The sequence below is a fragment of the Monodelphis domestica genome, chromosome 8, assembly GCF_027887165.1.
Source record: "Monodelphis domestica isolate mMonDom1 chromosome 8, mMonDom1.pri, whole genome shotgun sequence".
NCBI classification, from domain to species: domain Eukaryota; kingdom Metazoa; phylum Chordata; class Mammalia; order Didelphimorphia; family Didelphidae; genus Monodelphis; species Monodelphis domestica.
Window position 1 is genome coordinate 106,898,950 of NC_077234.1, and position 26,168 is coordinate 106,925,117.

The following is a 26,168-nucleotide window of genomic DNA, read 5'->3' on the forward strand; positions in this document are numbered from 1 at the left end:
GGTGCAATATGCTTTAGTTAACTATTTCTAAATTCATTGTCAACTGACACATATCTAAGTGGCCAGTCACTCAATCTTCCTTGAATGCAATTTCTTCATATGCAATATGAGGAGTTTGTATAATGTCATATCTGAATTCTCTTCCACTTCTTGTTCTATGATTCTCTTGTAAAATCAGGAAAACCTGTGAAATATCAGTCCTTGAAGAACATGCAAGCATTTTATTTTTTTTTAATTTCTCTTCTATTACTATGTACTTGATAAGCTTTAACAAACATGAGTACTCCCACAAAGAATTAATGTTTAAATATATAATTTTCCCATAGGAGTAATAAACATTTTGCCTTTGTCACACACTTTGTAATTGGGCTTTTATGTAATTTTCTTATGTTTCCTCTCTTTTTTGTACATTGAAATTTCCATTCAGTTTTGATATTTTCTTCAAGAATATTTTAAAGTATTTTATTTCACTAAATAACTATTTCTTTTCTTATATGATGATACTCATGTTTTCTTAGTAAATTATTCTTATTAATAAACCCAACTTCTTTGATCTTCAAAATATTGCATTCCATGCTCAACATTCTTTTAATATAGAAGCTGCTAATTCCTGTTTTATCCATCTTGTATCTCCAAAGTATTTAAATTGTTTCTTTTTCATTGCTTACAATATTTTCTTAAACTGTGATTTTAAAAACTTAGCTATTAAATTTGTGGGACCTTTTATGTTGGGATCTCTTGCAGATGATGGTGGATGATGTTTTGCAAGTTATATTATATCTTATTGTTCCAAAACTTCAGGACATTTTTCTTTTAAAACTTCACATAATATAGAATTTAAACTCTTTTTTTAAAAAAATCATAACTTTCAGATAGTCCAAGAAGTATTACATTGCGTCTTTTCAATCGGTTTGCCAGGATAATTGCTTCTGTAATGTTTCCTACCTTCTTCCATTTTTTTCATTTTTATTTAGCTTTATTGTATCTTTTTTGTCATAAGATTTTAGCTTCCTCTTGCCCAATTCTAATTTTTGATGACTTATTCTTTTCAGTGAGTTTTTAGATTTCTTTTTCCAGTTGGTTGATCTTTCTTTTAATTTTCTATTTTTTTTCTAATTTTCCCTCAACCTTTCTCATTTAGCTTTTAAAGTATTTTAATGCTCTTCTAATAACTTTTTGGGCTTATTTCCACTTTATAATTTTCTTTTAAAATTTAGTAAGATACTTTAATATCAGGGTTTTTTTGTTTTGTTTTTTATGAAATTGAACTCTATTTCCAAAGAATCTATTTTACAGTGTGTACTTTCTCCTTTTACTTTTCAATTTTAGTAGCCTATTTCTTAATTGTCAATATTATGCAAGTGTCAGGTTCTTCTCCCTGTGTGAAGAGATAATATTTAGGGTTTGTTTTTTATTTCCTGAGCTCTCGGGGTGGCGGTGGGGGGAGTGAACACTTGGATCTTCTTTTAATTTCTACATTGCAGACACTATCACTTTCATCACTTTACACTCTGGTTTTTCCAGAGGATGCAAGTATCTTCTTAACCTTCTCTCCTGGAGCTACAATCATCTTTTTGTTTATCAACTCTTTCTCAACTCCTTTATTTGTTTCTCCCTACTAATTAGAGGACTCTAGAGTAAATCAATAAAATCTTCCTCTATAGAGCTAAGAACGTTGAATTTTTTTTTCCATTTTTTCAACCTTTACTTGGTTTCTACACAAAAGGAATATCATACCCATAACAGACACTCCTTATAGCCCTCCTCCCCTGACTCAGTCAATTATCAGTTTCCTTTTGTGTGTTATTTTTCCCATAAGCAACTTGATATATGGGGCTATGTTTCTTTTTCTAATTAGTATCTTCAGCATTTAGTACCTGACAAATACTTTAATGAATATTTATTGTTTTGAATTATTTTTTTTTAATTTTTGCCAATCTACTGTGTAGAACTTTAGAAATGAATGTCATCCATGTTGATTCGGGATAAGGATTATGTGATAATCACAAACATAATAGACTTTAGAAAGTGAAGGATAGATGATTCAGGAAAGGCTGAACTACAAGTGAATGTGTATACAACACATACAAATGGATTCTTTCTGTGTCTTCCTAAATGTCTTTCACACTTTAAGAATTGATGTAAACTGACAGGTAGGAGAGGGAAGTTGGCTATTTTGTCTCACTTTCCATTGCCATATTTCCATCAGTATGTGATAAATGGGTTTCTTGTGGGTTTATTATTTCCTGGTATTAGGTGAAGGAGTATACAGAGTTACAAGTACACAGATAATGGTTGAAACTGGAAGATCCTTCAGAGTTCCAATCTGAAACAAGAGAAAGTAGCAGGGTCCTCAGGAATTAATAGCATCAATAGCTCAAACTGTTGAGGAGCCAGTGAAGCAACTAAGATTGCTCCAGACCAACAAAATATTACTATATTAGATAAAGCATTCTAGTCCTAAAAAGAACCACTCTGTTTGAACAAAGCAGCAAATCATCTCTTAACAGCACATCCTAAAGCAAATTTGGTGAAGGCTTCCTTAAAAGGAGAAAAGGATTTTCAGAATGAAGAATCTCTGTTACCTCTTGCTTCATTGCATTTTCTATACATGTGCATCAATAGCATAGTATTTTTAAGGGTAAATATTCTCTCTCTCTCTCTCTCTCTCTCTCTCTCTCTCTCTCTCTCTCTATCTATCTATCTATCTATCTATCTATCTATCTCTCCCCTGCATATACAGGACAGAGTGTTTCCTTGGTTAAGCAGAACTATTTTGTAATAACTATTCTTGAGGTATATACACAACAAATATAGTTTTTGTAAAAGCTCTGGCATGTATCAGTGTTGTAAAGAGGATGAAATAATAGGAATATCAAAAATTGTGAATAGTTCAAAGGAGGAATCTTGTAAGCTTCAATAATTTATATGGGTTTCCTTTCATCACATAACTTGATAATGACTTAGAATTATTTCATTTCATAAATGATGGTTCTAAACAATCCTAGTAGCAAATGTATGATTATCCCTCAAAAAAATGCTTACTATATTAACCATTTTACTTCTGTTATTCTTTTTTGGCTATAACCTATACTTTTTGTCAGTTGAAATTTAAATGTTTACTGAAGATCCATATAACCTAGGTTGAAAAATTATTTTACAATTTTTAAAGTTTCATCTGTTGTTTATCAATATTGTCTTTCCTTTATTACATCTTCTAACTCCTAAAACATACCTTTTAATAACATAATAAATCTTCTTCACTTCACATTTTGGCTATAATTTTTTTTTAATTTAAAAGGATTATATATTATTTTCTCTACAATTCTCATACAAAATTATTTTATATTATAAATAGCTAAGCTATTTCCATTTATTCATTCACATAACCAATATTCTGTTAGGCATTATGAGGAATACCAAGAAATGTAAGAACTAATCTATGAATTCAGAATCTAATTAGAGATATGGAAGCAAAACACACATAAAAATTCATGCAACACTGTAAAATAGCCCTTATCATCTTGTAGATAAATTAATTTGCCTTCCAAACTTGTAAACCACATAAGATTAGGATAAAATATTTTAGTTGAAAATTTAAATATCTCTTTCTAGGATCAACTTTACTATGAAAGCTTAAAGAAGCATACATTTCTTTCAAACTTTTTGACATATTTTTCAAAGACTCAATAGATGCCATTATTTTTATGATGTCTCAATTTAAGTAAATAAATAAATAATCAGTAAATTGATCATAAAAAGACAAAATAAAAATAGCTTCATAGAATTCTAGGAACTTTAGTTGCTAGGTCCAACCACTTTAGATAAATTTTAATCCCTTCCACCTCATCACTGAAAATCACTGAAAATAGGCTCACAATTTCTGATTGCACAACTCTGGTAACAGAAAATTCACATTAATGAGACATCCCATCCATTTTTGATAACTATTATTCATAAGAAATAATTTCTTTGTATTTAACCAAAAGCTGCCTGCCCTAAATGTATCCCAACATTAGATTCTAAATGCCTTTAAAACAGATGCATTCTTTTTTTTTAATTCCAAGACCTTAATACAGTGATTGCCACATAATAGCAATAGAATCAACATAAAAATTCAGCTTATATAGAGCTTTAAGGATGCAAAGTTTTCATGTGATGGTTCTTTGATGCAGCTGAGCATTTTTAAACATATTCTCCAGTGAGGCAATTCAACTTTCAAAAAGTTAAATGATTTCTTCAAATGATAAAATTCAAATATCTTAGCCAAGTTCTTCTGTTACTATATCCAGCACTATTAATCTAATATTCAATAAAGATTTGCCAATTGTCAGGAAAATGAAAATGACTGAACTCCGTTCTCCTTCATCATCACAAATGAACAACAAATGTATCAAGTAAACTAAAAGGATATTAGCAACAACAAGAAGGAAATGGAAAGAAATTGAAAGAGAATAGTTTTGCAAAAAAAAGAGAGATAATGACTGAAAAAATCCACAAGCAAAATTTAAGAAGTTATGATTTGATGAATAACTACTTTGATCCCAAAATGTCCAGAAGGCAAAGGAAAAAAAAGAGATGACGAGAACAGAACCTCCAACCATAAAAAAGGATCTTTCTTAAGACTCTTCATGTAAAAATTAATATTTTTAAAATGTTTTCTACTGTATAATTGAAAATTTGTTACCCTACAAAAGAACTACATTTCCCAAGAGCCCACTGACTTCCTTTCATTACATACCTCCTGTAGACAGAGGATATTAGCAAGTGGGTGGTCCTTTTGGGCTTTTTCTTGGGCTTGCAGCCAGCATGGTAGTGGTGGCAAGCTAAGCAAGGGAATTTTAAATGGGCTAATCAGCCATTGGCATGTGGTCTTTATTTTGTATCTTCTTTATTACTTGATTTCTAATGATCATTTAATAAATCTCCTTAAAATATAACATTATAATTATTGAGGTTTAATTTTAATTTTTACCATTTGAGGCAATCAGAAGGGATGAGAAAAACTCTCATTTTTTTTTAAAGATACTCTAGATAAAATTTTTAGGCCATGCTTCTCTTGCCACAGCTTTTCGCCCTCTCCTCTCCTGAACTCAGAGAGGACTCCAAACTCACCTGAGCTGCTATCCTGATCCTGCCAGTTTGTGTACTTATTTATTTTTTCTTTCCCTACTTTTTGCCTGGTTGATCTCCTTACTGGCTGGGCTATTTTTAACAGAGATACTCTTGGTGAAGAAGAGATAAGCTGCTTCTCTCACCCATCTGCTTGAGCCCAAATTCCTCAGTTCCTCACTGCTGCCTCTGGCATTGCTGCTCCTGATTCTGCTTGCTAAATCCCAGTGGCCAGCTTCTCTTCCTGATACTTGCTTGTTCCTACTCCTGAATCTTCCTCTTGATCTCCGGCCCCAACCTCAAATACTATTGTGTTCCTACTGGGCTACTGGTAGCTGCTGCTGAGAATCTAGGAGTACTTGGATCTGCTCTCCAGGAAGCTGGTAAAAACTGGGGTATATTTTCCTTAAGCAATGATTAGCCTCCTAACTCCCTCTCCATGTGGCTGGGGAAACTAGCATTTTTTCCTCAGGGGAGAAGGTGTATTTTCATAAAATCCAAGATTTAAATTTTGTTCGAGATAGATCTTCAGAGAAGAAGCTTGCTAACTGACTGAACCCAGAGAATGAACTGTTTGCAGAAAGATATCTAAACCCTTTCACTACAGGAAGATCCAGAATGAACCTTGGGATGCAGTTGATTGAACATTTTTTTGAATGTACACTCTTATAACAAAGGGGACTGCCCCCTAATTGGCTTTTGTCAATGCATCCAACAAAACATTGGTTTGCTGTCTTTCTCTCTCCTCTATTTCCTCTAATCTACAACTATTGTAGTTTTCCTCTTAGTGGGTAAAATTTTGTATACACTTGCAGTTAGAATTTTTGGGGTGCAGGATGCTTATGTTTAATGATCAATTGGGGAGACTAGTCCCCCAATCATCATCAGGGGGGATTGTGAGTTTTGGAATCTCCATCTTGCTTGGTATAGCACCCAAAAAATTGTATACACCCACGCTGCAGGGGCAAATACTAGTCAATGACAAATCAGAGATGACTAACTGACCACCTGGGCTGTCCTAAGCCAAGCTTGAGCTACCATTGGTACTTGTGAGGCAGAGGAAGTGACGTAGAAAGCAGGCTCTGGAATTCGCTCACTTCCTGTGGACAGAGCTGGGCGGCAGTTTGTGCTAGAAGCTTGAGCAGGGAGGAGGCCCTCAGACAGCTTCCTTCAGATTGGTCACCTCAGTCAAGGACTGATTCTCCTTACTACCTTGGCCTTCCAGGCCTAACCTCCCTCTGGCTCGGCCAAAAGGTTGAGTTAACCTCTTTCCCTTTCCTCTTCTCTCCTTCTCTCCCTCTCCTTTTTCTTACTCCCATTGTGATTAAACCACCATAAACTCCATTCTGACTTCAATGTTTCATTTAGGGAATTACAAAGTTGAATTCCCTGGCGACCATGAATTAATATATATCAGTCTTTTAAAGTTATTTCAATATCACAAAGGGAAGAAGGAAGTTACTCTTCCAAACAGGAAGTGAATTATAAGCAAGGCTCATTCTATGAAAGAGCAATCCATTACCTATTTCAAACAGCTTCTTGCTTTAGGATTTTTTTTTTTTTATGAGTGCACTAATCCTTTCACTTATCTTGCATAAGATTCAGGGGAAAAAACTCATCTTCCTACAATCCTTTGCCATTTGGGCCTGCTCAGTCTCTAAGATTCATCCAATTTGGGATTCCTCCTCACCATGTTCAGCAAGGAATTCTCCCTCACTATGGAAGAGCCAAAAAATCTGACAAAAGGAATCTGGATGGATAGAAAGGAACTTAAAGAGACTTGAGGTGAAAATTTTAAGCCTTTTCAGACCACATTGTTTTATATAGTCTGTAGTTTTCTGTATTTTTTGTATTTTGCTGATTATCTGCTTTAAGATTTAATTTTGTTCATTTATTAATGTATTCAATCCTATTCTGTTACACTGAATCAGTTTAATCTACTGTTTTAACTATATATATATATATATATATGTTCTGTTACTTTTTCCCAGTAACTACTTAACAAAATATTCTAAAATATTGTAAACGTCCATAACCACCCTTTTCTTCCATTTTGGCTTTGTTAAATTGTCACATTGGTGATTATAGACTCTGTTAACCTGGTTAACAACCTTTGGAGAATTTAATGAGCTAAATATCTCAAATTGTTTTTAAGGGGTCTTTAGACATGGATTTTACATTTTTTTTTTCAACAACTCTGATGGATCATTTTGCCTGCCTCTGAGTTATTTGTAAAAGAGGTAAAGGGTCCATTTTAGAACCTGAAGTGAAGTACAATTATAATCCCCACCTCCTGCATTTGTAAAAATGTGAACAGATGGGACACAACAGTCTCATACAAAAGGAGCTGGGAAGTCGATCCCAGGGCATGGTACCTCTGGATAATTCCCAAGATGAAGCATATCTCATTTGTTACTCTTCAGTTTAATTTACTTCCACCAGAACAATCTAGATTTCTTAGTAATGTTCTAGACCCAAATAAGTTTTACTTAGTTTAAAAATATCTCAACCAAGTTTGAAAGTTTTACTAAACCTGAAAAACCTGTGACAAGTATCCATTAGCTTTAAATGTCATACAGCAGACTCATGTAAAATATACTAGTGGTTTTGTTTTCTATTGTCATTAAATGGGTTATTATAACTTTGGGGATTTTGATACTTCTTGAATGTGCATTACCTGTTGTACTATTATTAAAAACTGTTACTTTCTAAACAGTGGATCATGGCCAAGTTTGAAAAGGAAATGGATCTCATTTGGGCGGGGGGAACCTTTGTATTCTACCTTTCCTTAGCTGACACAATAATTGTGAACTATATATTTTTGATTGTTAAAACTATTATTATTTTTGCTTGCATGTACAATATACTATTTCAGTTTTATTTTTTCTCTCCTTTTTGTATTTGAAGCATATGTCACCAATATTGAGATTTTCTTTATCTTTTTTGATTTTGCAGTGATATAAGTTAAAATATAGATTTGCTTTAATATTAATACATACCCAAAAAGCTTTTGACAATAAAAATGATGTCATTGATTGTTTAAAAAATTATGGAAATTTGCTAAATGATTCTGTCTGATTCCAGGAGAAGGGAATACCAAAAGAGCCATTGCACAGTGCCAAAGAAGTAAAAAGCTACTTGCATAGTGCCAATAGAGCACAAAGTCAAAGAGACCAAACCAATCCCATGTGAATTGATGACATTCTGCTCAAAGAATGCAAGGCCTTAATCATGTGTGAGATTCGAGGTTGTAGCTGTTTAACATGTGTTAAATGCATATCTTCCCTATTATAGCACACACTCTATATAAAATACATGACATTGATTATTGTGGCTCCATCCTATCTACTATTTGCTCCAATAATCTAGTCCCTTTTCTTTTTTATAGTTTGGAAACTACCTGTAGTCTTGGCTGAAAATGGGTAAGTGAAATATTACTGCACTTTGTCCTATAGACTTGTGGGAAATCACTTTAATTGGGCCCTGATTCAAGAACCTATTATAGGGTTATTTTCCTATACGTAAAATTTTTATACATAAGACTTTTATAGTCTATATTTCATCCTGAAGTTATTTTTTTCTCTTTTATCTTGATTTTTTTTTGATGTTTTTGATTTCTCTTGTCAATTGATTCATATAACTCATAACTCAGCCATGTATCCCTAAGTGATCCCTGTGTTTTTCAACACCCTCTTCAGGGTGAGGGAATGCATTATCATTCTAAAATACAAAGTTTAAATTCTTTTGAGAGTAATTTTAGGTTAAGAAGCATGTTACGTCTCTGAATCCAGAAATTGAACTGTTTGGAGAAGGCACCATGAACATGCCTCCACAGACCACATACTGCACAAGAAGATCCAGAGTGAACTTTGGGATGTGGTGATTTGAACTGTGTGGGGTTGAATGCATTTGTTTTGTATGTATACTCTCATGCTGAAGGGGATTGCCCCCAACTGGCTTTTCATCAATGTGCCTAGCAATCATGTGTTTTTTCTTTTTTCTTTTATCCCCAAATTATTATAATTTCAAAGTTGGTTATGTTTACAAGATCCATTGGACATACCAGTTTTCCATGGATCTCAGGGTGAATGTAAAATTGAAAAAAGTACTACATTTCCCAGGAGCCCACTGACTTCCTGCCATTATGTACTTCCTGTAAACAGAGGATATTAGCGAGTAGGTAGTCCTCTGGGGTTTTTTCTTGGACTTGCAACCAGCATGGTGGTGGTGCTAAACTAAGCATGGCTTTTTTTTCTTTATTTTGTCAATTTAGAACATTATTCCTTGGTTATAAGAATCATATTCTTTCCCAAACATATCCCCATTGACTCATGTAATCAATCAGTTGTTTTTCTTCTGTGTTTCTATTCCCACAGTTTTTCCTCTGAATGTGGATAGTGTTCTTTCTCATAGATCCCTCAGAGTTGTTCAGGATCACTGCATTGCCACTAATGGAGCAGTCCATTATATTCGATTGTACCACAGTATATCAGTCCCTGTGGCTAATGTTCTCCTGGTTCTGCTCCTTTAGCTCTGCATCAATTCCTGGAGGTCATTCTAGTTCCCATGGAATTCCTCCACTTTATTATTCCTTTGAGGACAATAGTATTCCATCAACATATACCACAATTTGTTCAGCCATTCTCCAATTGAAGGGCATCCCCTCATTTTCCAATTTTTTGCCACCACAAAGAGTGCAGCTATGAATATTCTTGTACATATCTTTTTTCCTTATTCTCTCTTTGGGGTACAAACCCAGCAGTGCTATGTCTAGATCAAAGGGCAGACAGTCTTTTATCACCCTTTGGCCATAGTTCCCAATTGCCCGCCAGAATGGCTGGATCAATTCACAACTCCACCAGCAATGCATTAATGTTCTGACTTTGCCACATCCCCTCCAGCATTCATTACTTTCCTTTGCTGTCATGTTAACCAATCAGCTAGGTGTGAGATGTTACCTTGAGGTTGTTTTGATTTGCATCTCTCTGATTATAAGAGATTTAGAACACTTTTTCATATTAAGCATGGGGATTTTAAATGGGCTAATCAGCCATGAGCATGTGGTCTTTATTTTGTGATCTTCTTTATTATTTGATTTCAAAATAATATTTTATTATTTGATATTTAATTTTAATTTTTATACTATGGAGATGGAATTAAAATTAACAACTGGAAGAACAACAGAAGTAACAAAAACTCTATAGTTTGGAACAATTGATGGAAAATCTTAGTAAAACAGTGGGTTCTCTGACAAAGCTCCAGATGAAAGATAGAACTGCAGATGAGGTAAAAACAAATATTTAAACAAGGTTAAAAAAAAATCTTCAGCGTTACACAGGAATATGTACTTCCAATATATATGCTAAGAAAAGTCCAACTATTCTTCCCACCATATCAGGGTTATACTCTATCCCCTATTTCATCTTTATTTCTGGGCTCATACTTTGTACAGTTTCTATCTAGCATTGATTATGTTAAATTTTTATTCAAATGAAGTATGGTAATCAGAGGAGTCTTTGTATCAGCTATTGCTGGGTTGAATCTCCAAAGTCATATATGAAGGTCAGTCCTCACCCCTTGTGGGCATTGATGCTAATCTAGCTGCAAAATAATGATGCACAGATGATGGAATGCTAGAATGCCCTAAAGCTTGTTCTCTTAACCTTTTGAGCTTCACAAGGTCAGACTTATATCCTTTTACCTAAAATGAAAAACAAACAGAGATATAGGATCAAGTCCTGTTTAAAAGAATCACATGTTGGCCTCAGAATATTACAATACATTACAGTTTATACCATAATATGTCACCAGGTGTTGTCAGCAAAGTCAAATGAGTGTGCAGCCGAAAAATGATATTTAGGACATTTTAAATAGAACAAATTGAAAATATTTAATACATTTTCACATGAAGATCACAAAACAAGTGAATAGGGCTCATTGAGAAAACTTGACACTTATGAATCTCCCAGAAAAAAAGTGGAAGACAAAGAGTTTGAATATCAGAATTCAGGAAATCACACCCCTTTCTAATTTCTTAGAATTATAAAAAACAAGATATGGTTGTATAGGTTAACAGAATCCATAAAACTTAGAAAGAAGGAATTACTAATTCCTTAAAAAATAGTCCTAAATCTTTAGAGCTTCAATGAGTCATTTACAAAAAAAAAAAGAACCTCTTAAAATTATTTCTATCAAGATAAGAAACAAAAGGGGAAATGTGAATGTGATGTGCCAAAAAAAAAAAGGAAATTTTAATTCATCAAAAATCTGTCTACTTGGCAAAATTAAGCACTTTTTTCCCTATTGGGGAAAAATACAAGCAAAACATTCTTCTCTTCCATCAGAAAACAATGATAAGAAACTTCCTAAATCAGGAACTTGGACATATACAAACTAAACATGTATACAAACTAACTGGAAAATTCATAAAAGATTTCCAATGAGGAAGAAGTAAATGGTTACTAGGGTGTTTATTTGCTACATGAGTAAAATAGGCGAGGAAATAATGGCTAACATTAAAAAAGAAAACTGTTCATCTGAAAGAGAAGGGGAAAAAAAGCAGATAAATTTAGGAACTGTGTTAGTAAGGAAATACTAAATGAGAGGGAGATGCTGGACTTTGAATCCAGACGACCAGTGATCAAGTGATAACAATTAAAAGAATAAGGCTGTTGTTATAGCCTGGGACAGTTCCATGGCTCTGTGGATAGTGTTGGGAAAAGGTCAGGAAGACCTGAATTCAAATCTGTTCTCAGACACTAGCTGAGTGACCCTGAGCATGGTACTTGATCCATTTGCCTTAATCCTCTGGATGAGGAAAGAACATATCACTTCAATATTTTTGTGAAGAAGCCCCCATGGACAGTATTGGCATGCTATGGCCTATGGCATTGCGGAGTTGGACATGACTGAACCATTCAACAGCAATTCTAATTGTTTAGGAAAGAGCAGGGGAGGTCCTGAACTAAGGTGGTAGTTTCCCACTTTGTATATGCTGAGTTTGAGGTGTCGGGGAGAATTCCAGATGGCAATAGATGTCAGTCTATGGGAAAGTTCTTGAGTTTACATTGGGGAAGTTGAGAAGAGAGGACAACAACTAGAGTGGAAGTAGTCATGAAGAGGAGGGACGATGTGAGGGTTGTTAGAGAGGGAAAAGTGACTCGTTTCCTTTGCTTTTTAAAATCCATTGTTTCCTTTAAAATTCCTCTCAAATATTCCTCTCTATGTCTGCATAGGTATGTGTGTATATGTACAGAGAGAGAGACAGAGACAGAGATCTAGAGGTAGGCATGGCATACAGGAGAGACAAAAGAGCAGTATCAGAAAAGGAATCATAAGAAATTGTCCTGGACCTGAATTTCAAAAGAAATTAAAGATTTTAAAAGGCAAAAGGGATGACCCAATTCTCCCTCTAGAATATTTCTTACATCCTCCTTCCCACTCATACTACCAATACTCTAGTTCACACACACACACACACACACACACACACACACACCCTGTAAATGTTATCCCCCTTGACATAATGTAAGCTACTTAAGGATAGAGATTGTTTCATTTTTATTTTTGTTTAAATCTCTTTAACACACAGCACAGTGCCTCGTAGATAGTAATTGCTCATTAAATTCATGTTAATTGGTTTACTAACATGGCAGTAGATTAAATATTGGAAATATAGGAGACGGAAGAGTCAGTGATGCCCACTTCATTTATACATGTGAATCTTCAAAAAATAAGAATTAAATTAATATCAATTAGGTCAGTAAAAAGCATTAAACTATCAAGGTTAGCCTGTTCTTAGTTCAGCCTTCAAAAAGCAAGACATATTTTCTAGCCTAAAGTCCCCGTATTTTTTTTTTTACGATTCATAGATGAATGTGCAACTGTTAAATATTATTTGTAATTTGAATATTTTTGTCAGGAAATCTTGGTTTGAAAATTTAGTGGTAATTTTAAAATTAAAAAAAAAACCTTTTTAAAAGCTTCATCAGCAAAAAATTAAGTCATATCCCTACTGCTAAAATATTATGATAGTTATATTTTGAACACTAAAAATGATCAATTGAAAATAGATTTTATGAAATTTTTCTTAACTGAAACCTTAAGAGTTATTCTAGTTTGCCTGGACACTTGATTCTTCTGTTATTCAATGTAGATTTTTTCTTGTTTGTTTGTTTGTTTGTTTGTTTTTGCCTCTGCAGAACCTCCAACAAGCTATCGTACTACAAAATATTTTCTCAGTTAACTCTAAGAAGACCAAGCTATCATAAATCAAATAAATTGTTTAGCTCCATGAGTTGCCTAGCAAAGAGTTTCAAAACCCATACTTGGTTCCCTAAACCTGGAAAGACAGCAGCATTGGTCAGCAAGAAAACAGACCAATACAGAATAGATATTTTTTCAGAGACTGTTAGCTCAGATGCTAAAGAAATAATGTCCTTCCAAGTTTTAAAAATGCTTGATTTAAATGTCGTGTTCACTGGCCTCTGTGCGATGTGTCTCCAAATCCCAAGTGCCTTATCAGAGGATTCTGGGGACTTCGATGAATCTGTCTGAATATGCTACACAGAGTGATCTTCAGAAATGAAAAATGCTGAAATATTTCCCTTTTTGGGGAAAAAGGATGTTTCATCCCCATTGACACATAGGTTTGCCACATGCTATTCTCTCCAGGGAAGATGACAGAGTCTTGAAATAATGTTAATGTACTTCTCTCTTAAGAGTCTTTAATAGAAAAATAGGATACATTTTTTTAAATGATATTTCCTGACTTTAGGAAGTTTCTAGTAATAATAAAAGTATATTCTTTTAAAAATGCATTTCTCCTCCATGATATTTGATCAATGGGTCTTACCTTTTATTATTGAATTTTCACATTTGACATCATTTTCTCTTACCCAACTAATCTCATATAAATCATACTCTCTACTTCCTTTAACAGTTCTTTAATTAATATGTTAGGTGAAAACAAATATAACATCAATCCTTAAAATAACAGATTAGACACCTTCATTTCACACATTGGTATTTATCATTTAATGTTGCTTCACAAGTCCATGTGTGAGCCATTTCAAATTAAGTTTTCAAGGAAAAAAAAACAATGATAACAAAGGACACCAACTTTTGGATAAGCTATGCCAAATAATTTAATGGAATCAAAATTTATCACTTTAATTTACTAATCTGATTATTTCTGGGGGGCAAAGCAATTACTTCTTAAAAAGGTCCTAATTTCTAAGAAGATATTCAGCACTTGAGAGCAATTCTGGGATAAATTTAAGGAACACATGAAGTAATATCAGCAGAAAAGACTCAGACAAATTTCTCTAATGGTTCCTTTAGTACCAAAATACAGAACAGGAATAACTTCTTTAAGAAATCAGTTCTCATCTTTGATCAGTGTTGCATTCTCATGCTTTGACATAAGAATATGACAAAGAGGGTGCTATCAATTCTTGATTATACAAGATGATAGGAAAGATTTAGAATACAGTGTATCACCCAAAATCAGGGATAAGTACAAATGCAAATTATATTACAAAATATGCAAATTATGAAGCATATGTTGAGCTTTTTCTTTGTCACTCTGAATAATCAAGAGTTAGCTACATCTCTTCTTAAGCAGAAAAGGACCTGTGAGTTATGTGCATTGTTTTCTACTGTGCACACTAATTATAACTGTGTGTGTAGGATTTAGAGGTCATGACTAGTAGTCTTACTCTGGCTCTTTCCTCATTTTATTCCTTTTTGTCACCTGTGTCATGCTTCAGGTCCCCTTTACCTTTCTGTTAATCATATTTTCTTCCTTGCTTATACACATATTCCTGCAGCCATTCTATTATAATCAAGGAATTTAAAATGCTCTAACTAATGTGGATCATTTCAATATGACAATTCTTAGAGAAATTCTTTTGACATTACCAGCTGTACTACATTTCACACTTTGAAATATGATTCATATCCCTCTAGTCCATCATTGATGCCATCTGTAAAGCTGTGAGGATGGGGATAGGGATTAGGTGTTGGGCTGTCTGATGCTGGAAACTGACAAATGTTAAGTGTGGAAGTCCCTTAAATTGATTCCAGTTAACCCCTAAATGATCATACACTTTTGACAGCACAAAGTGTATATATCACCACAATGGAATACAAGTATTCCAATGACATAAAGACAAAACATGGTTCCATCCAAAGATTTAGTCTCAGATATGATATGTACACTTCACATTGGGTAAAGGTGTCTTCAAGACTTGCTCTAACAAAATATATGAGAGAAGAAGCCTATCAGGAAAAAAATGACATTTTTTAAACAAAGTATTTTGTAATTATTAGTAAAGTCAATGAATTTATGTGACTACATATGTAATACTCTATATAATTATATATTTATGTACATGTATTTGAGTAAGTGCATGAAAAGGCCACGTATTTCTTTGTCTTTTTCACTTAACTTAATTTGTCCACCAAAGAAAAACAACTGTTGGGCTGTAGTAGTAGTCTCTTGGTGACTGAGAATGACTATTGTCTTTGTGCAGTTTCATCTACGGTGTACCCTCATGTGGCTTTGGAGTCCAATGGCTGAGGCGCACAGTTTGTGGCACATGGGGCATGGGACCCACCTGTTGCTGATGCCTTTTTTATCTTTTATGAGAGTGTCACCATAAGAGGATAGCAAGGGAGTGGTGGTGGGTTTTAATGGCCCATAGACAGTCTTGAGGGCACTGAAAAATTGTTTGTAGTTTTTCGTATTAGCAAAGTGCTGGATTTCTTCTGCCTTTTTTCCCCACCATCTATTGGGCTGTACTCAAAATCTTTTCAGCTCTGGTAGGGCCTATGCTACTCTATAACTGTCTCCAGCAATCCAGGTCATGTGATACTATAATAATGGTACCACAGAGAAGATAATTAAAGAAACATGAAGTAAAACAACTGGGAATTAAGTTTTTACTCATCAAATTGATAAAAATGATTATTTTTCAAATGAAACTGGACAATTTTACTTGTGTTGTAGTAGAACTTGATCATGAAGCCAGAAAACTTGGGTCAAATGCTGACAATGTTATTGACAAGCTACTTTGTAAAAACATGAACAAGAAACTTAACTTTTATGAATATCTGTTTATCTGTTTGTGTGTGTGTCTAGAGTTTGTCTCTAGACACTCTAGACAAATGGGAGAGCATTTGACTACATGTAAGCTTTAGATTTGCCATTTTCATAGAAAAGATAGATGTCGATTTGACAGTGGTGCAACAGGCTTCTCTGTTAGATAAAGATTTAAAGCTATTGGTGCATGTAAAGGATTCTTTTTCTGTCTCTCACACTGATGAGCTTTTATGAAGCCTCCAAACTCTTTTAACTCTACTGCCTTTTCTCATTTAATTATTTCCTATTTACCCTTTCATCTTGCATATAGTTCTCTGATAGAATCAGGATGCATTCGTATACATATATTTGTTTGGATGTAGTCTCTCTCAGTATATGGTATTTTTGAGGATAGCGCATATATTTTGTCCCTTTTTGTTTAATCCCTAGTGCTTAGTATAGTTCCAGGAACATTGTAGCTACTTAGTAAATGTTTATTTATTGATCAATTGATTGCTACTATAAAGTTCAATGAGCAAGACTGAGAACAGTATTTCTGATGGAAATATATGATTATAAGAAATATGATATCATTGCTATTTTAAAAGTGAACAATGAGAAACAAATCTATTTGTAAGTTATTTGAGTGTAAGGGAACTATAGAGATAGTAGTGCTTTAAAATTATACAATGCTTTCTATTCAAGCATCTCAGAGTTCTTTACAATTAATCTGCAAGTACTTACGACAATCTAACAAGACAATTGGGAAAATTAAGTACTGAAAGCTTAAGTGACTCCACATTTGCTACATGAAGTATCAAGAATGTGATTCTTTTCAAATGGGTGTCACAGTGGCCTGGTAGTGTTTTTTTCTTTGTTGATTATTTAATTTCTTTAGTCCACTGCAATTCATTTCAGCTGGTTTTGGTTTCTCTGTAAGTACTTTTGACAACAATAAAGGAAATTAAAATGATTAAAGTGAAAACATTCTCTTCATAGGCTTGTAATTCAAATCTGTCTGACTCCATTTGATTTTTATATTTGTTCATTGTGCAGAAATATGCTTAGGCTTAAATGGATTAGCCATGCCCTAAATTCCATGCTTATATTGACAATTGGCTGTGGCTTATACTTTAATTTCTACTGTGCTTCTCAAAACTTTTTAAGAATACCATGTGAGGTGAAAATTTATCCTATATAGATTTTAAGATTTGTACATGCCTACTGGTAGAAACTTACACGTCTGAAGAGTTCAATTTCTATATGAAAACACAACCAAATATGGAATTTTTCTGATCGATGTAATTTGTTTTCACAGTTCACATCAAGTTTAACTTCTAAAAGCAAAGACCCAATGATATGAAAAGACAATAGACTTCTTCTGTTTCATGGATCTCTAAATAATGAGTCAGAAATCCTCTTCCATGCCTGTCATCAAAATCTTACCTGAATCAATGCTAAATTACTTTGATTCTCTTTGGTTCTTATATCAGTTCCACCTTTTCTGCTGGAGCCCTATTTTAATGATCTCATCTTTCTTAACCCTCTCCTTTATCTTTAGAGTTCTCTTTTTCTAAAGAACTTCAAAAGAGTTCAAAGAACTTTTTTTTTTAATTCAAAAATATAAAAAACCAGTATGGGAAGACCAATTATAGAAATTCTGTATTATTATTCATAAAAATCATATTTCTTTGACTAATATATGAGATGCACTGTCCACTGGTAATACAAAAAAGGAAAACTTACTTCTGGTTTATTTGCTAAAGTAGATAGATAGATAGATAGATAGATAGATAGATAGATAGATAGACAGATGGATTGATGGAGTGATAGGTACACATAAATAATGAGACAAGTTTCAAAAGAATTCAGTATAAAAAATTATTTGTGAACAACTTGGATTAGAGCTCTGTTGATGATGTTCTAAATTAAAATCTCCATATATTCTGGCATATTTTCATATTAGTCTTTAGCCCATCAGCAAAATCATAATAAAATGTATGAGTGTACCCCATGTGTCCATGTTTGTATGGACATCTATGTGTGCATATACACACTTCCACACACAGGCACTCTCACAATGCATTAAGCATGCACAATGCACTAATTAGATGCGTGTGCATGTGTTTATACATACACATATGTACATGTATATATTAATGTGTACACATATGAATACAGGCAGGTATATGCACACATATACTTACACACATATGCACACACATACTTACATAACTAAACAAAAGAAGAGTTGTTGACATTTTAAATATTTTTACAAGATTATCAGAATGGTTCCTAAATAATGAATATGACATATAGTCACCTTTTCTTACCCTTTCATTTGTGATAACAGCAACAAAAAAGTGTAATATAATGGATGACAATTATTTCTGTTAGGCCACAAGGAGAATTCTGTTCACTAACCATGCCCTTTGGTTCACCAATGCTCATTTCTCTTTAAATATGTGATCATCTTGCCCACAAAACACTGGGCTCTATTTTTACTGCTGATCAACGGAAGCTTTTTAATTTTTGTTATGATCACTTACATATCTTGCTTTGCATTCTCTCTTCATTTTATTGTCTATGTTCCTCTTTTCCATTCCCACATCTTTGCTCTTTCAGAATTCTTCTTGTATCTCAATTTTCCAGTTTGCTATATACTTTTATAAGAGAAGAATTTGCAAAAAAGAGAAATATGCAAAAGAAGGACATCTAATCCAGTGAAGCAAGAAGCAGCCCAAGTGGGGGAGGGACAGAAAGGAAGAGATCCAGGATTCCAGGGTGAGAACAGAGGCTGAGTAGAACTCAAAAATGCCACTTCAACTCTCACTCCTTTAGCTGAGAGCCTGACAATAGGATCTCAGAGGTTGTAGGTCTTTCTCTGGACACTAACTGCTTCCTAGTGATCCCTGGAAGTCTTTTGCTCATCTCAAACATTGTAGATTGGACTTTGAAAGAAGCCATCTATTGAGAAAATCCTCTACAAGGATTTTCTCCACTTCTCTATCACCAATTTGTCCTGAACTCCAGCAATTTAATCAGACTAGTTCAAGAGTAGGGACAACCAGCAGCTGACCAGAAGAGGGGGTCAAGGCTGAGGACCTGGACCCCCAAGATTTGGATTGGGGTAAGTCTGCCAGTCTCTAGGGACTCCTGCTACCCACCTTCCATACTCAACTTTCAATTTCCCTTCCCTGTGTGGTTCTCTCCTAAAGTGTTATTAGTTAGATCAAATCTGCCTACTTTCTGACACCAAAGAAGGGGACTAAAGATTTGTAGAGAACCATACCTCTCCCCAAAGAGGAGGATTAGCTCAAGACCAGGGATGAGGAGTGAACTTAGATCTTAGGAAAAGTGGTAGTTGGGGTACTGAGAAGATCCAGTGGCAGGAAAATCTATCCTGCCTCTCAACAATAACTAAGATCAAGAAGGGAGGCAGTAGGTCATTTCCCTAAAGCCCTCTCCTCTAGTCCTTAACCTCTACCTCCCAACCCCATTCTCTGAGGAAACATATTCTGTCCCCCAAGTAGACAAACTCAGGTTGTCTATGGCGAGGGGAAGAGAGAGGAAGATCAACCTCTTCTCCCCTCTCATTCTCTCAACCTTTTATCTCCTCCCCAATTCACCAATGTGGGTGGGTGTAATTTCTCTTACTGACCTATATTACAGTTTGTAGAATTAAATTTGTAAATCTAACCATAAAATTGTGTTCTATCTTCACTCTCTTTAATAATTTCCTCTATTTTCCCAAGACAATTTTCTTAGTGAAGGAGCAATAAAAACTGGAAGAAAATAAGGAGAGGGAAGAGTGATGCTCTGTATATAAGAAAAAAGTCACCATTGCTCTCAAAGTCTCATGTTGTATAACTCAGGTTATGCATGAATTACATGATGTGGAAGAAGAGTTTTATGATTAAAAAGAGGGAGAAGATGTAACAACAAGTATTCACTTCAGTCAAAACTGTGAACAAGGAAAGTAGATTTTCAGCTTTTCAAGTCTCAACCTGCTTTCCCTCTCTTTCCTGTTTCTGCTACCCTTTCAGATGTTCTTTTGAATCCCTCCATCAATACTTCTGCTCAGGAAAGGAACAGATATCAGGCATATATACCTATGTGTGAACTTAAGTTGCTTGGCTAGTTCTTGAATGAAATATATTCATTTTAAGTCATGGCTAATTTTAGATTGAGACTTGGTTTCCTATTAAAGATGATTTGATACATATGAAGGCAGTTTTAAGAGTTTTCTTTATTTCACACTTGAGATGAAAGCAGTGAGTAGATTCCTGTCACCTTCAGAATAGTACCATATTAATGTTAAGTGGATTACTGATTGACAAGCTGGGGGTAGGGAGTGATGCAAAAATGCAAATATTAGGCCAGGAAAGGGAGGTTTTAGATATTTCAAAGGTTCTTTTTCATAATAAAAGACAACAGAAACATTTCTGGATATGATCAGAATTATCTTTATCATGTATAAAGCCTAAGTCCAAAAAATCACTTAGTAAATTTTAATTACATTTCAATTTTTTAATTAACAGAAATCTATTTTCTCCTCTTCCCACCTGCTACCTTATTAGAAAAAAAGGGGGGGGGTGAAACTAACAAATGAAGAGTCAAGTAAATCAGATCTTTTCATAGGCTTCATTTAAAACAGAATGTTAAGGTATATGTGAGTTATAAAATTCTCAGGGGGGCTATAGGATATCTCTCATAAAGGAGAGGTACTCTAAGAAAGATTAGGTAGATTCATGAAGAGAGAAAAAGCTAAGATGAATTTTAAAGCAAAATTCCAGGAGAAATAATAAGAAATTAGAATGTATAAGGTGGAATTTAACCAGTGGCAACACTAAGGGAATAATCTATTAGAAAATTCATGTTGATGAAAAACACAACAGACAATAGATATATGTAGAAAGGAAACCGGAAGGCAGTGATGAGGAAATTCACTTCAATTAATTTGAGTAAGGAATGTAATGTCCTTATCCAAGAGAAAAGCTAATGAGATTTTTCTGGCCAAATCTAGGATTAAACTGGACAAGCTGATAAGGCACATGACTTCCAGGACAGAGATTTTATCCTGAAGTATAACCTGCATATACAGAAGATCTAGAAATAAAAAAGACTAGTTTTGCCCAGGAGCCAAGGAAACTGAAGAATAAGTTGAGTTTTGAGCCATGTGTAGAAGTTGGACTATGGACTGAAAAGCCCTAACTCCAAAGCTAGGGACAAAAAAATAACACAAATAGAAAAGAATTAGGAAAAGCTAGAATGACCTGACAAGCTTTATGTCAGAATAGTACTAAATGACCAATAGGATGTTATAATTACAAATGGCATCAGATGATGATCTGTAGCACTGTATCACCCTATTACATCATAAAAACAACATTGCTTTTATATAGTTGATTTCACTTCTGCTAAATAAAGTAGATGTGAGAGGAATAAGAATTTTATTGACAGAGAAATTAAAATGTGGAGAGGGATAGAAATAACATGAGCCAAAAAGCTTTTTTAAAAGGAAAATCTTATCTTTATCAATAGACAAGAGAAGAGAAGTTCATCCGGGGGAATCTTTTTGGGAGGAGCTCCAAGGGTATGGTATTCTTCATTTCAAACTTAATTTGCTTATGTATAAATCAGAATCTCTTAAGAAACCATTTTGACCCATGATTACTTTTTATTTTAAACCATGTTTCCTAGAACCCACTCTATTCTATCATAAATAATAATAATAACAATAACAATATGTTACATAGCAATTGAAGGTTTGCAAATTGCTTTGCATATGTATCGGGTTTGATTCTTACAAACACTCTGAAAAGTGGATGCTGTTATTATCTCTATTTTTCAGGTAAAAAAAACTGAAGAAAAAAACAAAGGTTAATGGGCTTGCCAGCATTATTATACAACTAATAAACATCTAAGGGGAAATTTGAACTAAGGTCTTCCTGAGTCCAGCACTCTATTCACTCTCCCATAAATAAAATGAGAAGTTTCTTGCTGATCCAAACATATTTCTGAAGTATCTACTCTGTGAAACATAGTCATTTTCCTCAAGGATTTAGGGAGATGTGTATCTATATGTAATAGAAGTGGAGAGGAAGGCATTCTGAGGCAAATTAGAAACTCAAACACAGTAAGACAGAAGCTTTGGATAGCTGGAGTTTTGAACCTTTCATGCTGCTAAAATTGGTTTAATTTGCTCAGTTGAAGGAGGTGTCCCCAAGAAGGAATTGACTCCAATTTTGCCTATTTCTTTACTTAATCTTTGATATGTGAACCCCTTCTACAACTGCAATTCACATTTTGCAGCCTCACACTCCTGCTTCAGTCTTGATTTTTTTCACTTGATTTGATTTTTATTCTAGACTTTCTTTAAAGTTTCTCTTATTCTTCTTCCCAATACCTACATACTAATATTTACAATGACCGGGTCTCAGAAGACTTGGATTCAAACACTGACACTTCTATTTATTAGCTTTGTGATCTTAGGCAGATCATTTCATTCATGGGATCAGGGGTTCTTTATTTGTAAAGTAGAAGTCATAATATTGCTCTGCCGGGGGTTGTTACAAAAATTCAATGATAAGGTATCATATAAACCTAAGGCCTTGGGACAGGCAGGGTTATCTGGGGTTTAGACAGTTTTCTTTGAGTCTACAATTTTTATGGGACCAAGAGAGAACAGTTACATATTGTCTGGGATATGACTCTGGGAAGGTTAACGAGGGCAGAAGAATCCATAGTTCACAAATGCAAGTCATGCACTAAAGAATTCAATTATGGAGGGAGCAAAGGGATTAGAATGTCAGGTAAGTGGGGAGGTCAAGAGAGTAAGTCTGGGACACAAGCCAGGAGACAGAAATCCAGTAGGCAGGCCAAGTACAAAGCCAATCAAGCTGGGCAGGAGTAATTAGGAATGACGAATCAACAGTTACTACAATCAAGGAAGCAGGCTAATTTAAGTGTGGCACAGAGAGACTTTAGTTCCCTCCTACATCCAGACAGAACTATTTCTGCCCCTGGGAAGCTTATGTTGGGAGGTGGACCATACATAGCACTGGTAAGTCCATACCAGGCAATTTTAGGAGTTGAGAGCACTAACAATTAGCAAAAATCAAAAAGGCTTCCCTAAGATGATGGCATCAAAGCTGAACCTTTAGAAAGAGAAGTATTCATGAAACAGATGAGGACAGAGTTCATTTCATGAGCAATGGACAATAATCAGACAAAGAGAGAGGTATCATTGCACTGAATTGGATTTTTTAAAAAAATTATAGAATGTAGAATGTGTGAAAGGCAATAAAATAGAATGCTTTAAAAAAATGAGGGCAGAATGATCTAAATACCAGGCTGATCTTGTGGTGGCAAAAAATGGAAAATGAATGTTTGTCCATCAATTGGGGAATCACTGAACAAATTGTGGTATATAATAGTGAAGGAATTCTACTGTGCTGTAAGGAATGATGATCTGGAGGATTTCTATATGAAATGGGAGAACTTCAATGAACTGATGCAGAGTGAAATGAGCAGAACCAAGAGAACACTGTACTCAGAAAGTGAAACACTGTGGAACAATCCAATGCAATGTACTTTGCTACCAGTAGCAATGCAACAAGCCAGGACACTCTTGAAGGACTTATGTGAAAGCATGCTAACCACACTGAGAAAAAGAAATATGGCAATAGAAATGCAAAAGAAAAAAATATGACATCACTTATCACATGTATATATGGGTATGTGATTTGGGGGTTAGGCTTTAAAAGATCACTCTATAGCAAAAATGAATAATACGGAAATAGGTATCAAGTGATTGCATTGTACAATCCGTTGAAATTGCTTGTTGGCTCTGGGAGGCAGGAGGAAAGAGAAGAAGGAAAGAAAATAAATCATGTAAACATGGAAAAATATTTTAAAATATAAATAAAAAACTAAATACCAGGCTGAGTGGTTTTATTTTATTTTAGCCAGTGGTAGTTTTTGAGCAGGCACTGAGATGTCCAGACCTGTGCCTTAGGAAGATGATTATCATAACGTAATTTTAGATGTTTGAGAGAGGGATGAGAATCAAAACAAGAGACTATTTAGGAGGTTATTAAAATAGATTAGATGAGAAGACCTGAAATAGATCAATGATATAGAGAAAAAAGAATAAGGAAAGAGTTGTTGTAGAAGTAGAAGTGACAAGATTTGCCAATTGGTTGCATTTAGAGACTGAGGAAAATTCAAGGATGGCTATAAGACTGTGAACCAAGATTACAAATATGGTGGTGCCCTCTTTCAGAATAGGAAGCTTTGGAGAAGAGATTAATTTAGAGAGGAAAAAGCTAGTTTTTATTTTAGATATTTTGAGATATCTATACGACAGGAATGGGTAAGTAGCAAGTGGATTGATAATGTGAGACTTCCAATAAGGAGACACTAAAACTAGCCCTAGCTAGCTGCCTAGAATTTTGACTCTGGGGTGATAATTGAAGTCATGAAGATCTTCAAGGATGAAAATTTTGAGAGAGCCAAGAACAAATTTTATGACTGAGCTTTGAGGGGTTATCAATGCACAGGGAAAAGAAAACAGATGATTATCTAAAAGAAGCATACTGAAAGGAAATAGTCTCACATCCGGAGGAGAATCTGAAGACAGTAGTATGGAAGGCAAAGGAAAAGAGAATAGTACCCAAGGAAAAGAAAGGGTGAGCAATGTCAAATTTTTACAAGGATGAAAAAATATCAGATAAGGAATGAGAAAGGGCCACTGGTTTTAGCATTCAAGAGATATTAGAATTCCTGGAAAGGATAGTTTCTATTGAGTAACTGAGGAGAGAAGACATTCATTCATGTTTACTCTCATTCATTAAAAGCATTTATTATGCTAGATTTTATGATCAGTGAATGAGTTGGTGATGAGGAACTAGTTTGGTTGTGAAAGAGAGAGGATATAGGAAATAGCCTAAGGGGATGGCATGTTCAAGGAGAGTTCTCTTATCCTATACTCTCCCCATGCCCCCACCCCTTTTTTTGGGAGAAGATAGGCATGTTTATAGATAGTGAGAATGAGCTCTAAGTTCAAGTTTCCGTTAAGTCTCAGTTCAAATGTCTCTTCCTAACTTGAGGTTTTTCTTCATGCTAACAGTTGTTTATGCCCTACTATATGCCCACAAAAAGTTAGAAGATAATTCATACATGATTCAGTCCAATAATCTCATTTTATGGATAAGGATCTGGAGGCCTAGCAAAGGAAATCAAATAATTTAATCAAGATTACATAGTGCTGTAGAAGCCAAATAAAGATTAGAGTCATCCTTGAAGTTTCTTGATCCCCTATCATGTTCATCTTAAATTAAATAAAAATATAAAGCAAAATTCAGTTATCTGAAAATTCACTTTTAAGATTTAACTACTGTTATTATTGTTATTATTATTAGGCATTAATAAGGTCAAATTATACAGAGGCTTGCCCTTCACTTGTGATGTTCTTTGAATTGTTCCTGAGAAGAAAAATTAAGGTTTTCCTATATCCTGTTATTTACCAATTAATTAAATTTGAATGGCATTGTCACAACCTCTAAAACAACTGTAGTGTTGGAGAGGAAGATTATTATCAAACTAAATGTTTGTCTATTTTTAAAAATACATAAATCTTTGATACATTTTTATGTGTGTGCCTGTGTATAAAGTATGATACTTGGCTTTTGAGCTCTTGTCCAACATTCTGAAAGGACACTGGATATAAACCACATGTAGGAATGTAAAGAAAATATCGTCCTGACTAAGCAATATTATAGTCTTTCTTTAGAATTAAATGCCAACAAACATCTTGAAAAATCAATTGTAAATGGAGAATCATCTAAAGGAAATCTTTGTAGTGTTCCCATTGATTTCAGAAGTGACTCAGTATCTTAAATCTAGGGCAGCATCCATAGTAGGGTGCTATAGTACTCACTGTTGGGCGAGATAATAAAAATTCAAGCAT

At 34.3% G+C, this 26,168-nt stretch overlaps 1 long non-coding RNA gene across 1 annotated transcript; it reads left to right on the plus strand.

The window, feature by feature from the left end:
• Positions 1-6,204: 6,204 nt before the first annotated feature.
• LOC130455799 (uncharacterized) lies at positions 6,205-13,999 on the plus strand. The gene is made up of 4 exons (XR_008913926.1): positions 6,205-6,366; positions 6,712-6,897; positions 8,501-8,534; positions 13,314-13,999. It is a non-coding gene; the product is annotated as an uncharacterized LOC130455799 (long non-coding RNA).
• Positions 14,000-26,168: the final 12,169 nt, after the last annotated feature.